The sequence below is a fragment of the Manis javanica genome, chromosome 14 (genome assembly GCF_040802235.1).
Source record: "Manis javanica isolate MJ-LG chromosome 14, MJ_LKY, whole genome shotgun sequence".
Taxonomy (NCBI): Eukaryota; Metazoa; Chordata; class Mammalia; order Pholidota; family Manidae; genus Manis; species Manis javanica.
In genome coordinates this window covers 91433719-91445636 of record NC_133169.1, presented here as the reverse complement: position 1 = coordinate 91445636, position 11918 = coordinate 91433719, and positions in this window count along the sequence as shown.

Genomic DNA, 11918 nt, shown 5'->3' with positions numbered 1-11918 from the left:
TCCCCCTGCTGTTGCTGGCCCCGGGGTCCTTCCAGCCTGCAGGCCCGCAGTGTGGGGAGCACACCAGGGGGAGGAACTTCGCCTCTGCCCCTCATCGTCTCTGATGGAAGCCAGAGGGGGCATGGAACCATGGGCAGAGCGTAGCTCGGAGTCTGACTACATGGGCATCAGGTTCTTGTCTTGTAATAAGTCCGTGACCTCAGGCAGAAAACTTAACCTCCCGGAGGCTTGGTTTCCTCATCCACAGGGCAGAAGGGGCATCGGCTGCTGATGGACACAGGCATGTACACGTGCATGCAACACACACACGCCCTTCACACACCTGACCTTCTTATCCTCTCAGTCTTAGCTCAGGTCCCACTGCTTCATCTGAAGTAGGTCCTTGGTCTCGGCCGCAGCGCTCAGCACAGTTTCTAATGAGTTGATTGACACATGTTTTGTGCTGTCTCTCCCGTGAGACGGCGCACAGGAAGCACAGCTACTTGTCACCACTGTGTCCCAGACTGTGTGACAGCAGGTAGAATAGAGGTGGTATATTATTATGTCATTATTAATACTTATATTATTTTTATGGACAGTGGGGGAAATTATTGGAAAGAGGAAGACAGAAAATCTTGGACAACAAGGTCCTCTTCACTCGGTTAATGGAGAGAATACTTTATATCTGCAAAGGTCAAGCTGCGGTCAGGGGGTGCTGGCAAGGAAAAATCTTATCTTCTAGTGAGAGATGGCGTGTGTTTCCCTGGTTGTCAGCTTATGACTGGCCCCCGAGTTTGAGAAGAGAAAGTTTCTTGGGTGCCTCTTCCCCTCCAGCTTGCTTGTGTGGTTTCGATTTATTTTAGTCATGAATTCAGCTGGCATTTCCCCTCTGGAACCCTGTGATTAAAACAAACTCGACAGAGACTCTGTTTGCAGTTACAACAGCCTAGGAACAAAATGAGCTCCAGTGTACAATGTGAGTCCCAGGATCGGGTCAGCCTTGGCATGACGCTCAGAGTGAGTGAGAACAGCCGGGATCTCAGGAATCCTCACAGTTTAGCACCAGCCTCCGGTAGAGGAGAAAATCATGTCTGATGGTCCTGTCCTGTTAGCCTCGTAAATTCGAAGGAGAGATGAACTGAAGGTGGGTAGGAATATTTACCCCAGCTCCTTGGTCATTTGCTCATGGACCTAAGAAGACTAGTGGAAAGGGGTTTATAGGGGAAGCAAAATGAGGTTGTGGGGAGAAGGTTCAGATTGGTGGAGGGAGAGAGCTGCTATCGGTCAGTCATTCCCCTGTCGTTGGCTGAGCATCTGTTGGTGCTCATTCCATTCTGCTGGGTGCTGTGCTGGGCACTGCGGATAGCGTGCTGAGGAAGCCCCTCAAGATCCTGGCCCTCTGGTAGCTTACGTTCTGTTAGGAAGAGGCAGACAACTACTAACTGAGCAAGTTAATTAAGATCATCCATAAAGAAAATAAAACAGGGGAATGTTATAGGCGTTTACCCTGCTGGGGGTGATGCAGACTGTCTTAGGGGGACGGTCAGGAAGGGAGCGAGAAGTGGGTATCTGGGTGGAGGAGCTGCACATACTTGGAAGTTAATAGCATGTCAGCTGAGGAGCAGAATCGGAAAGCCCTGCGCCTGAAAGGAGCTCAACATTAGGGAGAGAAACAGAAAGATTCCTCAATCCCCTCTGAGTACTCAAGTACAAATAATTAATATTTCCACGTCCTTTACTACATACTAGTGACGGTTATTATTTTCCAGCAGTGTGACCTTGGACAAGTTATTCAGTCACACGAATCTGATAGCTGTAACACAGCAGTAATAAAGACTGCACACCTCAGAGCCTTGTTGTGAGAATTACATGTGGCAGCACTAAGTGCTAATAATTATCCAGTGCTTATTATGTGTTGGGCACTATGCTGAGTGCTTCACATATAACACCTCACTTAATCTTTCTAATCACCTTCTTCATAAGGTAACAAGCATTTTAATCCCCATTTTGCAGATGAGGAAACTGAGTGCAGGGAGTCAAGGTCACCCAGAGTTGGAATATGAATCCAAGCACTTTTCTTCCAAGGCCCTCAACTTGCCCTTCCTGTTCTACCAGATGCCCATCAGGTGCCTGGCCCAGTGCTGGCACGTGCTAGCTCTCAAGGTTTCTAGTTCTGTCACTGCTATGTACATTGTCTTTCTTCTACAACAACGATTGTCCTTAGAATCTGCATTTTAGAATGTGACACTCAGAGGTCAGCGATTTGCCACAGAGCTGGAGCTGGAAGCCACATCTTCTGATTCCCTTTCCTCAGGTCTTTTCCCTGCAGTGTGCCTGCCTGGAGATTTTGCTTATTATAATTATGCATATTTTGAAAGGAACCCTCAGAAATACACACTGAATCTGCTTCAGGAGAGCCAGCTGTATGCAAAACAATAGGTTCAATTTTCTTCCCTAATACTGCTTCCATTAACATTTAAAACATCCCTCCATATTCATTGTTCCTATTTTAAGTTACATCGTCAGAGCATTTCAGTATTCATCAGTGGCTGAAGCCCACCAGGATTCTGAGCCCACACCCACTCCGCCACCTGTCGCCAGGCGTTGCTGTCTCTGCGCGTGTCGCTCCTCCTTGCGTACGGCCCAGGAATTCCACGTCTCCTCCAGCCTTCTCAGGGAGGCAACTTGATGCCTGGTTAAGTTCGCTTTGTTTTTTTATTTTTTTGTGCACACGGTCCTTCTTACCCTCTCGGATTTCTAGAGTAGCACTTTAAACTTGAAAAACGTTTAGAAAGAAGTCTTCTTGGAGAGAGTCAGCTGTATTGTTAGAATACAGATTCAACCTCTGTGCCTGAGGAAGACACTCCTGAGCTCAACTGCTTTGCAAGAAAAAAATTACAGTTACAAGTGGGAGAAGGAGGACGGGACAGAGGAGAAGTAAGGCAGCAAGAGCATTTTCCCCCCGTGACTGATGAGGCTGACCTTCCTCTGATCCGTCTCTGAGGTTGGTGCGGATGTGTACGTCTAGTCCACACAGGTTTTTTTGGACTTGAGACGCTGATATTTAACCATCTACTCCCTGTCTCCAGTTTGAAGTCTGACAGGCACCTCACACTCAGTGTGATAGAAACAAACGCCTGACCTTTCTCTGCACGCCTGTTCCTTTCTCAGTCCCCCGTCTGTTAATAATGATTCTAACCTTTGAGGGAATCATGTAAAGATGCTGGAGTTTTCCTCAACTTCTCTCTTCCTTACATGACGCCATGTCCGTTTCATCAGCAGGGCTGTCGGCCTTCCCCTTCAAAACAGCGCCAGAAGCCGACCACATCTCCCCACCTGCACGGTCGCCGTGGTGGATCAAGCCACTGTCCCCTCTTCCCCAAGCTCCATGGTCTCTTAACTGGCTTTCCGCTTTTATTCATGCCCTTTTTCTTCTTAGTGTGGCAGCTAGAGTGAGCCATTTATTTATTTATTTATAAAGGACCTATAACTGGCATACAACATCCTAATCATTTCAGATGTATGATGTGATGATTTGACACTTGTGTACACTGTGAAAAGATTCCACAGTAAGTCTAATCACCATAAAAAGTTACAAAAAATTTTTTTTCTTATGGTGAGATCTTTCAAGATCCACTGTGCTGACAACCTCCCAGTAAGAAGTACAAGACCACTGACCGCAGTCACCCCGCTGCACACCACATCCCCAAGACCCCTCCACTGCGCAACTGCAAGTCTACCTGCTGGCCCCTTTCACCCATTTAGTTCACTCCTAAACCACCTGTTCTCTGCACCCATTAGTTTTGTTTTATTTGTTCACTTGATTTGTTTTTTAGATTCCACATATAAGTGAAATCATATAGTATATGTCTGATTTATTTTACTTAGCATAATACCTTCAAAGTCCATCCATGTTGTCACAAGTGGCAAAGTTTCATTCTTTTTTAAAGTTGAACTATATTCTACTGTGTGTGTGTGTGTGTGTGTGTGTGTGTGTAATACCACATCTTCTTCATCCATTCATCCATTGATGGACACTTAGGTTGTTTCCCTATCTTGGCTATTGTAAATAATGCTGCAGTGAACATGGGGTGCATTTATCTTTTCAAGTTAATGTTTTGTTTTCTTTGAATAAATGCCCAGAAGTGGAATTGCTGGATCACATGGTAGCTCTGTCTTGCATTTTTTGAGGAATCTCCGTATTGTTTTCCATTGTGGCCGCACCAATTTACATTCCCACCAAGAGCACATGAGTCTCCCCTTTTCTCCACATCCTTGCCAACACTTGTTATTCTTTGTCTTTTGGGTAGTGGCCATTCTAAGAGGTGTGAGGTGATACCTCATTGCTGTTTCGATTTGCATTTCCCTGCTTGTAAGTGATGTTGAACATCTTTTCTGGTGTCTGTCCATCTGTATTTCTTCTTTGAAAAATGTCTGTTCAGATCCTTTGCCCACTTTTTAATCGGATCATTTTTTTTTTTGTCTATTGAGTTACGTGTGTTCTTTGTATATTTGGATATTAACCCCTTATTAGATATGTAATTTGCAAATATTTTCTCCTATTCAGTAGGCTGCCTTTGCATTTTGTTGATGGTTTCCTTTGCTGTGCAGAAGCTTTTTAGTTTGATGTGGTCCTACTTGTTCATTCTTGCTTTCGTTGCCTTTGTTTTCAGAGTGTTCCTTTGACATCTGCCTTGGTGTGTGTCCCACCTGTCCTCAAAACTCTCCAATGGCTTCCCATTTCTCAGAAAGAAAGTTAAATCCTTAAAATGTTCTCTTAAACCCTCAAGATCCCCCCTTCCCTTGGAGATTAGCACGTCTCTAGTCTCATCTAATCTACACCCATGTAACTTCCATGAGGGCAGGAATATTTGTCTGTTTTTTCGCTCTATTCCCAGTGCCTAGAATAGTACCTGGCACATAGTAAGCACTTAAACATATTCATTAAATCACTGAATAACTGTTAAAGGATTCACATAGTGCTTGGCTGTGTTAAGTCAGGAATCATTTCATTATAAAAAGAAAACCAATTTAAATGGAATGTGACTCGATCACTTTCAGTATGACTGGACATTCAGGGGCTCATTACTTTGAGGGAAGCTCCATCCAGGAACTCAAATGAAGCCCTTGGTCACTGACTCCATTTGCCTGTTGTCTCTTTTTCTTCCCCGGTATCTTCGTTCTCCAGCAGGCTCTCTTGGTCGCTATAAACCTCAGCCTTACTTAACACCGTATTAGCAACACCAGTGCAAGCGGGAAAAGCATGTCCTTTCCAACACCTCCATCCAAAGACCTAGGAGACAATCTCATTGGCTTAGCTTCAATCAGGTGTGTCTCCCTGAACCAATGGCTATGACCCAGGGAAATGAAATGCTTACACTGGCCAGGCCGAATCACTGACCATCGCTGGAGGAGGAGGAGAGAGTAACGGTATCAGGTCCACGAGGACTCCATAGACTGAGAGCGGGAGAGCTGCTTCCGTAAAGGGGAGAATAGGCATCATTTTCAGGTTCATTGCAAATCACCACCAGACTGATCTTTGGGAAACCTGGGCCTGACCTTGCCACAGTTTTGCTTCGGGACCCTCAGTGAGTCCCCATTGAAATAAATGCCAAAATTCTTGGGCTGTGATTTAAGGCTTATCAGAATGTAGGCCCAGTCTGTTCTTCCGGTTGTCTGTTCCCTGAGCCGCATTCCCTTCGCTGCAGGAACACCGCAGCACGTGCTGTTCTCAGAACGTCATTTATTCATCGATCCGGCCACACATGTACATGCGTAATACTTATAAGGCACCTGCTGTATGCTCCCGACCCTTGCTCACTGGTGACGGCTCTGGAATGCCTTTCGCCTCCTCTGTGAAGATAAAAACCAACACCTTCTTTATGGTCCAGGTTACCCATATTTTCTAAGATTTCCCCATTCTTCTCCTTCCCCCCATGCAGCTCAGAATGATATGTTTCCTCCCTCTTTCTCCATAGTACTTTATTATTTATTACTTTCTTGACGCAGATTTTTTTGGCCTTGGGTTAATGTTGTCTGTGTACATACCTGGCTCCCCTACTGGACTCTCAATTCTTTGAGGGCTTGGACGCTTCTCCCCCTACAGAGCCAGACAGCTGTGGTAGCCCTGCACACACAGGGGAGGTCTAAGAACTGTTTGGGAAATGAATGAATGACACACTGAATTGATTTAAACTTTTAATTTCTCCTTCTTTATCAGCACTGTGATATGTTTATTTGCATAGCACATCTATTTGTATAGCACACTTGGATTTATAAGACATTTTGGGACCTTTTATTTACTTTCCATAACGGTGTTCTAAACTTGGTATCCTCTCTATTTTAAGGATGAAGAAATGGAGTCTCAGATCAGGTAACTTTTTGGCTGCACAGTGCTAAGGATAATAATTGAATTCAGACCTTTGACTCTATATCGGTCATAAGGATTTTGACAACAAGTGATGGCAACTCAAGTTTAAGCATAAAAGAAATTTATTGGTTAACTGGTGGCCCTCAAAAAGCACGCATTTTGATATTCATGCTGTTGTATAGTGCCGTCCGTCAGTGACCCCCGAGTTTGGACATGTGACTTGTTTTGGCCGATGGGACTTCAGCAAATGTGACGTAAACAGAGACTTGATAAGTTGCTGGCCAATTGGGACTTGCCTGCTTGGAATGCTCCCTCTTGAAATCCAACTGGTTGGGGAGATTATGCAGAACAGAAATCGTAGCTAGCAGAGCCGGGCAGGGACTGCAAGAGGCCAGCACTGCTCCCCAGGTCAGGCAAGTGTTCTTCCCGTCACGGAATCATTGACTGTCGAAATTAACAAGCTCAAGTCCAGTTCTTTCATTTTACAGACACTGCAATTCAGGCCCAGAGAAGATCATTTCCCCCAATCATCAGGCCCAGCACCCCCAGGATCCCAGCCCCTGGTCTGAATCTCTTTCTGTCCCTCTGCGTTTCCTCCCCAGTAGCGATGGTTCTCGGGAGTGGGTTGGAGAGGAGCCCGTGTGTGCGCTGCTGGGAGTGTGACCTGGGCAGGCATGCTGGAGGGGCCTTGTGTGTGGGGTCGGGGTGGGGCAGGGAGGGTTATGCAATCCCCCAGGGGCTCTGTTTCCAGCACCTAGTGCCCGTCTAGGGGGAGACCCGTGTTCACACACAGATCAGTCCCCTGGATTATGGTTAGTCTGACCTGACTGAGCTCCAGTCACACATGCCCCTCGGCCTTCACGGACACAGCTGACGGCTACACCATGCAGCCCAGGACACCCCTCTGAAGTGCTAGAAAATTTTCATAGGGGAGAAGTACTTACAATGTTTGAGACCTCAGGCTTCATATCGTACCCTGCTTGATGTGAATTTGTGACTCTTAAGGGCAATTTGGTGAAATTTCTAGAACATTTTGTTTCCTCAGGCAAAAAAATGGCCTTTGCTGCGTGAGCAACAGTTTCACATCTACTCCAGAGAAAGACAATCAATTGCAGCCCCTGACAAATCAATAAATACAGGTAGGAGTCCAGATTCTTCCTGGTCATTATACCCATCATTCCCTTCTCTCCCATCCCTACTAGAGATGGAGTTGTAAGATGTTCATTCTCAGAGAGAAGTCAGCATTTATTTAGTCAACTGATGATGTTAGAAATGAGGAAATAGAGGCTCAGAGAGGGCTAAGGGCATGTTCTGGTTGCACAGTAATTCTGTGGATTGAGTTGGGATCAAAGTTCTCATGTGCTGCCTCTGAGGCAAATCCTCTTCCCACAGCCCTGAAATGTTTGGTGATTGCAGTGACAGCTCTGTCCCAGGATGGGGAGTAGGTTATGAAGAAAGGAAGATTAATAACAGGGGGACCTCAGGGAGTGAAGAGAATGATCTAGATTTTTCCAGTAGACATTCTGGACTTTACCGCCAGTATTCAGCCAAAATAGGACACTTGGATCTAAAAATCTTTAAGAGGTTTTTATACTCACAAGTCCCATAGAAAATTACCCATGCTATGTTTCATTTTCTCTGGGTCCTGCCCCAATTTTCTGAGGTTCAGAGAGATTAAGCAATTTACCCAAGATCGCACAGCTAGAGGGAACTAATTCCAAAGCCTGTGCCCTTTGCATCACCCTTCACTGCCTTTTAAGGGGCTGGGCATAATCCTTACCATAAATGGAATTAAAAGTGTTTTGTCCTAAGGAAAAGATCACAGGGATAATGTGGGAGTTTATTTATATTTAAATGCTTCATAGTACAATTCGTTGTGGATGTGAGCTCCAAGGTCTGACTGTCCAGCATAAAATTCAGTTTCCATCACTTATGGCTGTGTGTCCTTGGGGGTTCATTTGGCCCCTCCAAGGTCTTCTTTTACTTCTTATCTATACAGTGGACATAATTTAAACATGTACTTCATTGTGTTGATACGAGGGTAAAAGGGAGATAATGCTTGCAAATCATTTAACAGTGTGCCTGGCACTTAAGTGGCTCCAAAGTCTTAGCTGTTATTTGATTTTATAATGTACAGTATTATATGGGGAATAGGATGATGCAGGAAGGGAAAAGATGAAGGAGAAAAGACTAGCCCTTCGTCACACTTACCTGGGCCTTATGTGCCGGTTCCTTTGCATTTCCTGAGCTCACGCCTCTCCTTCCCTGTCGGTTAGATTATATCGGCTCATTCCCAAGGGGAGAGAGGGGTGAAACTGGTCAGTGGGCAACCCACCGTGGTGTGTGCACGTGCTCTGCGGGAAACCCACCTGGGTGTGTGCACGTGCTCAGCGGGAAACCCACCTGGGTGTGTGCACGTGCTCAGTGGGCAACCCACCTCGGTGTGTGCAGGTGCTCAGCGGGAAACCCACCGTGGTGTGTGCACGTGCTCAGCGGGAAACCCACCGTGGTGTGTGCACGTGCTCAGTGGGCAACCCACCTCGGTGTGTGCACGTGCTCAGCGGGAAACCCACCTGGGTGTGTGCACGTGCTCAGCGGGAAACCCACCTCGGTGTGTGCACGTGCTCAGTGGGCAACCCACCTCGGTGTGTGCACGTGCTCAGTGGGCAACCCACCTCGGTGTGTGCACGTGCTTAGTGGGCAACCCACCTCGGTGTGTGCACGTGCTCAGCGGGAAACCCACCTCGGTGTGTGCACGTGTGCAGAAGAATATCATCTTTGCAGGATCCTTTGTAATAGAGAAAACTCACTTACATTAAGTTTATAAAGAACAGGTTATATTGACGACGGTACATCTCACTGCACGTGGCACTGTCCTTCCCGGTGCTTAAGATAAAACCCTGGACTCATCTTTGCTTCCTTTTTACCCCCCTCCCCTCGAGAACACCTTCCGTAAATCCTGTTGACTCGACCTTCAAAACAGGTGCAGAATGTGACCCGCCCGCATTGCCTGCACAGCTTCTGCCCTGATCTTGCGCCGTCGTCATGTCTTTCGTAGCTGTGTGCGGTCGCCTTCAGCCTGGTCTTCCCGCTTCCACGCGTGCCCTTTGCAGCAACAGAAGGCGTCCTCGCTGTTCCTTGGGCGTCCCTGCCGTGGGGCCTGTGCACCGGCTGCCCCTGCTGCCTCGAAAACTCCTCCCCGCGGAGCCCTCACGGCCCCTCCCCCATCTGCTCGCGCCTGCTCCGCGGTGAGGCCCGTGCTGTCCGCCGTGTCTTCAACTGCCGTCTGCCTCCTTGTGAGTTTAGTACGCACGGCCCCCTCTACCCTGCCGGTTTTATTCTTTTCATAGCAATTGTCACTTTTTCTATATACGATTACCGGATTTAGTAAGTATGTTTTTTGTTTCTTTCCACCAGAGTGTAAGCTCCATGAAGGCCACGATTTTTGCTCTGCTTTTTGCTTTTGTTGTTGTTTATTATTATATCCCTAGAATGGTTTCAAGCATACAGTAGGTGCATCGTAAGTATTTGTTGAAGAATGATTGATTTCTTTATAATGAGTTAGTATAGAATATTTAAGTCAGTGAAGAGGGTCTATATGTATTAAGATGGAAAAATCTCAGGGATATATTTTTACATTAAAAAAATCAGCTGTAGAGCTATATATATATATACACACACACACACACTTAAATGGAGTTATAACATATATATATATACATATATTATAACTTAATTTATGTTTAAAAAACAAAACTTATTTGTATCTTTATACATATGTATGTAGATGCATAAAATGTTGGGAAGTCCATATTCTAGACTCTGAGTTATTTTTTAGGAAGAGCGAAGGAAATCTTTTGTTTTATTCTTTATACCTCTCTGCTTCCTACAATTTACCCAACAGAAGTCTGTATTCATGTATTACTTAGGTAAATTTATATTTATGGATTTTCCTAAGTCAGTGTAAATTTTGAAAAAAATCTTAAATACATGTACAGAAAATTTAACACCATTGTTATAGTTCCCTTAATCAACTACCTAGAAGAGTTGCCAGCAGAGAGGCTGGAAATGGCTGGGGAGAGTCTGACCAGCTGATTATTCTTGCCCACTTGACCTGATGCCCTCCTCCTCAGACCCATTTCTTTTCCACACGAGACTGTGAGCTTCCTGGGAGCAGAGCTAGGGTGGTCTGGGCTGCTGTCCTAACCCTGTCTCCTAGCACAGAGCTTTGGGCGTAGAGGTGCAAAGCACATACCTGTTTAACTGCAGCCGTGCGTCCCTGTCCCCTGGAGCCCTGGAGCAGCCCCCCTCCCCAGGGCTCTCTGGGTGCAGCCTCAGCTTGCTCTCCCCCTGCAGGGGGCAGCCTTCAGTGGCTTGAACGAGCCAGGCTTCCCCCTGGAGCAGTGGTTGGCGATCCACTGGACACACGAATACTTTCCGTAACATTTATTTCATAACACCCCTTTATTACTCTTGAATGATATTAATAGAGTAATATTAATTGAATAATTAAAAATAATCCACCTACAAATATAACTTCAAAAACCAATACAATGCCCTTGTTCTAACATAAAGAGAAAGGAAAGTAGTTGATAATAAATTACTACGTATTTTAACAGCAAATGCTTGGGTGTGATTTCCCTGGAAGACACCATGAAGCGTTCAGATGTTCTGCCTGTGTCTAGAACCCCTGTGAGTGCAAGAGCTATAGGTGCTGGCGGATACAGGAGCAGCCTTCAAGCTCAGTTTTCCAAAACGGCCACAGTTGTGGGTAGAGCTTTGAATGAGACAAAGTACAAGCTTTCCTTAATTTGTATTCATTTCAGTCACCCAAAATGTACTGTATATTAAAATCAACCTCCCCACGCCCACCAAACACAGACAGGTTTGAGGCTCAGATCATCACAAACAGGTGTTTTGCCTGCATGAGAGCTGAAGTGGGGGAGAATGTTTTGTGGGGCAGCACTGGCCTTCATACTGCAGAGTGTCTGCACCCCTGGCCTCCCACCCACTCACTGTCTGTGGTGGTCAATCATTGTGAGTACAGTGCTAAAAGGAAATGTTTCCACACGTTTCCCTAATGCCCCTCGGGGGCCACTACTGGCTCCATCAAGAACTTTCACCCTAGCTGTGCTGACAGGGTAGCCCAAGTCATAGCTGCCCCTTGAAATATGGCCAGTGCTGCAAAGGAACTAAGCTTTTAATTTAATCTAATTTACACGTACATTTTAAAACTGATGCGCAGTTCAGTTATTGGAGAGTTTTTAAGTATGATTGGAACAACTTGGGGATATGAATCTACCTTGTCAACTATAAATTTCATGAGATCTGAATACAGATCAAATATTTCTGATTGAAAGTTTAGCAAATTAACTGAGATCTTCTAAAATCCATATAGGAGTTTGAAGATTTAGTGGGTAAAAAAGAATATAGAATATCTTATGAATACCATTCTTATATTGGATTACATGTCAAAATGATAAAGGTTCAGTTGTATTAGATGAAGTGCTATTAAAATGAATTTCACCTATTTCTTTTGACATTTTTAAAGTTGCTACTGGAAAATTTA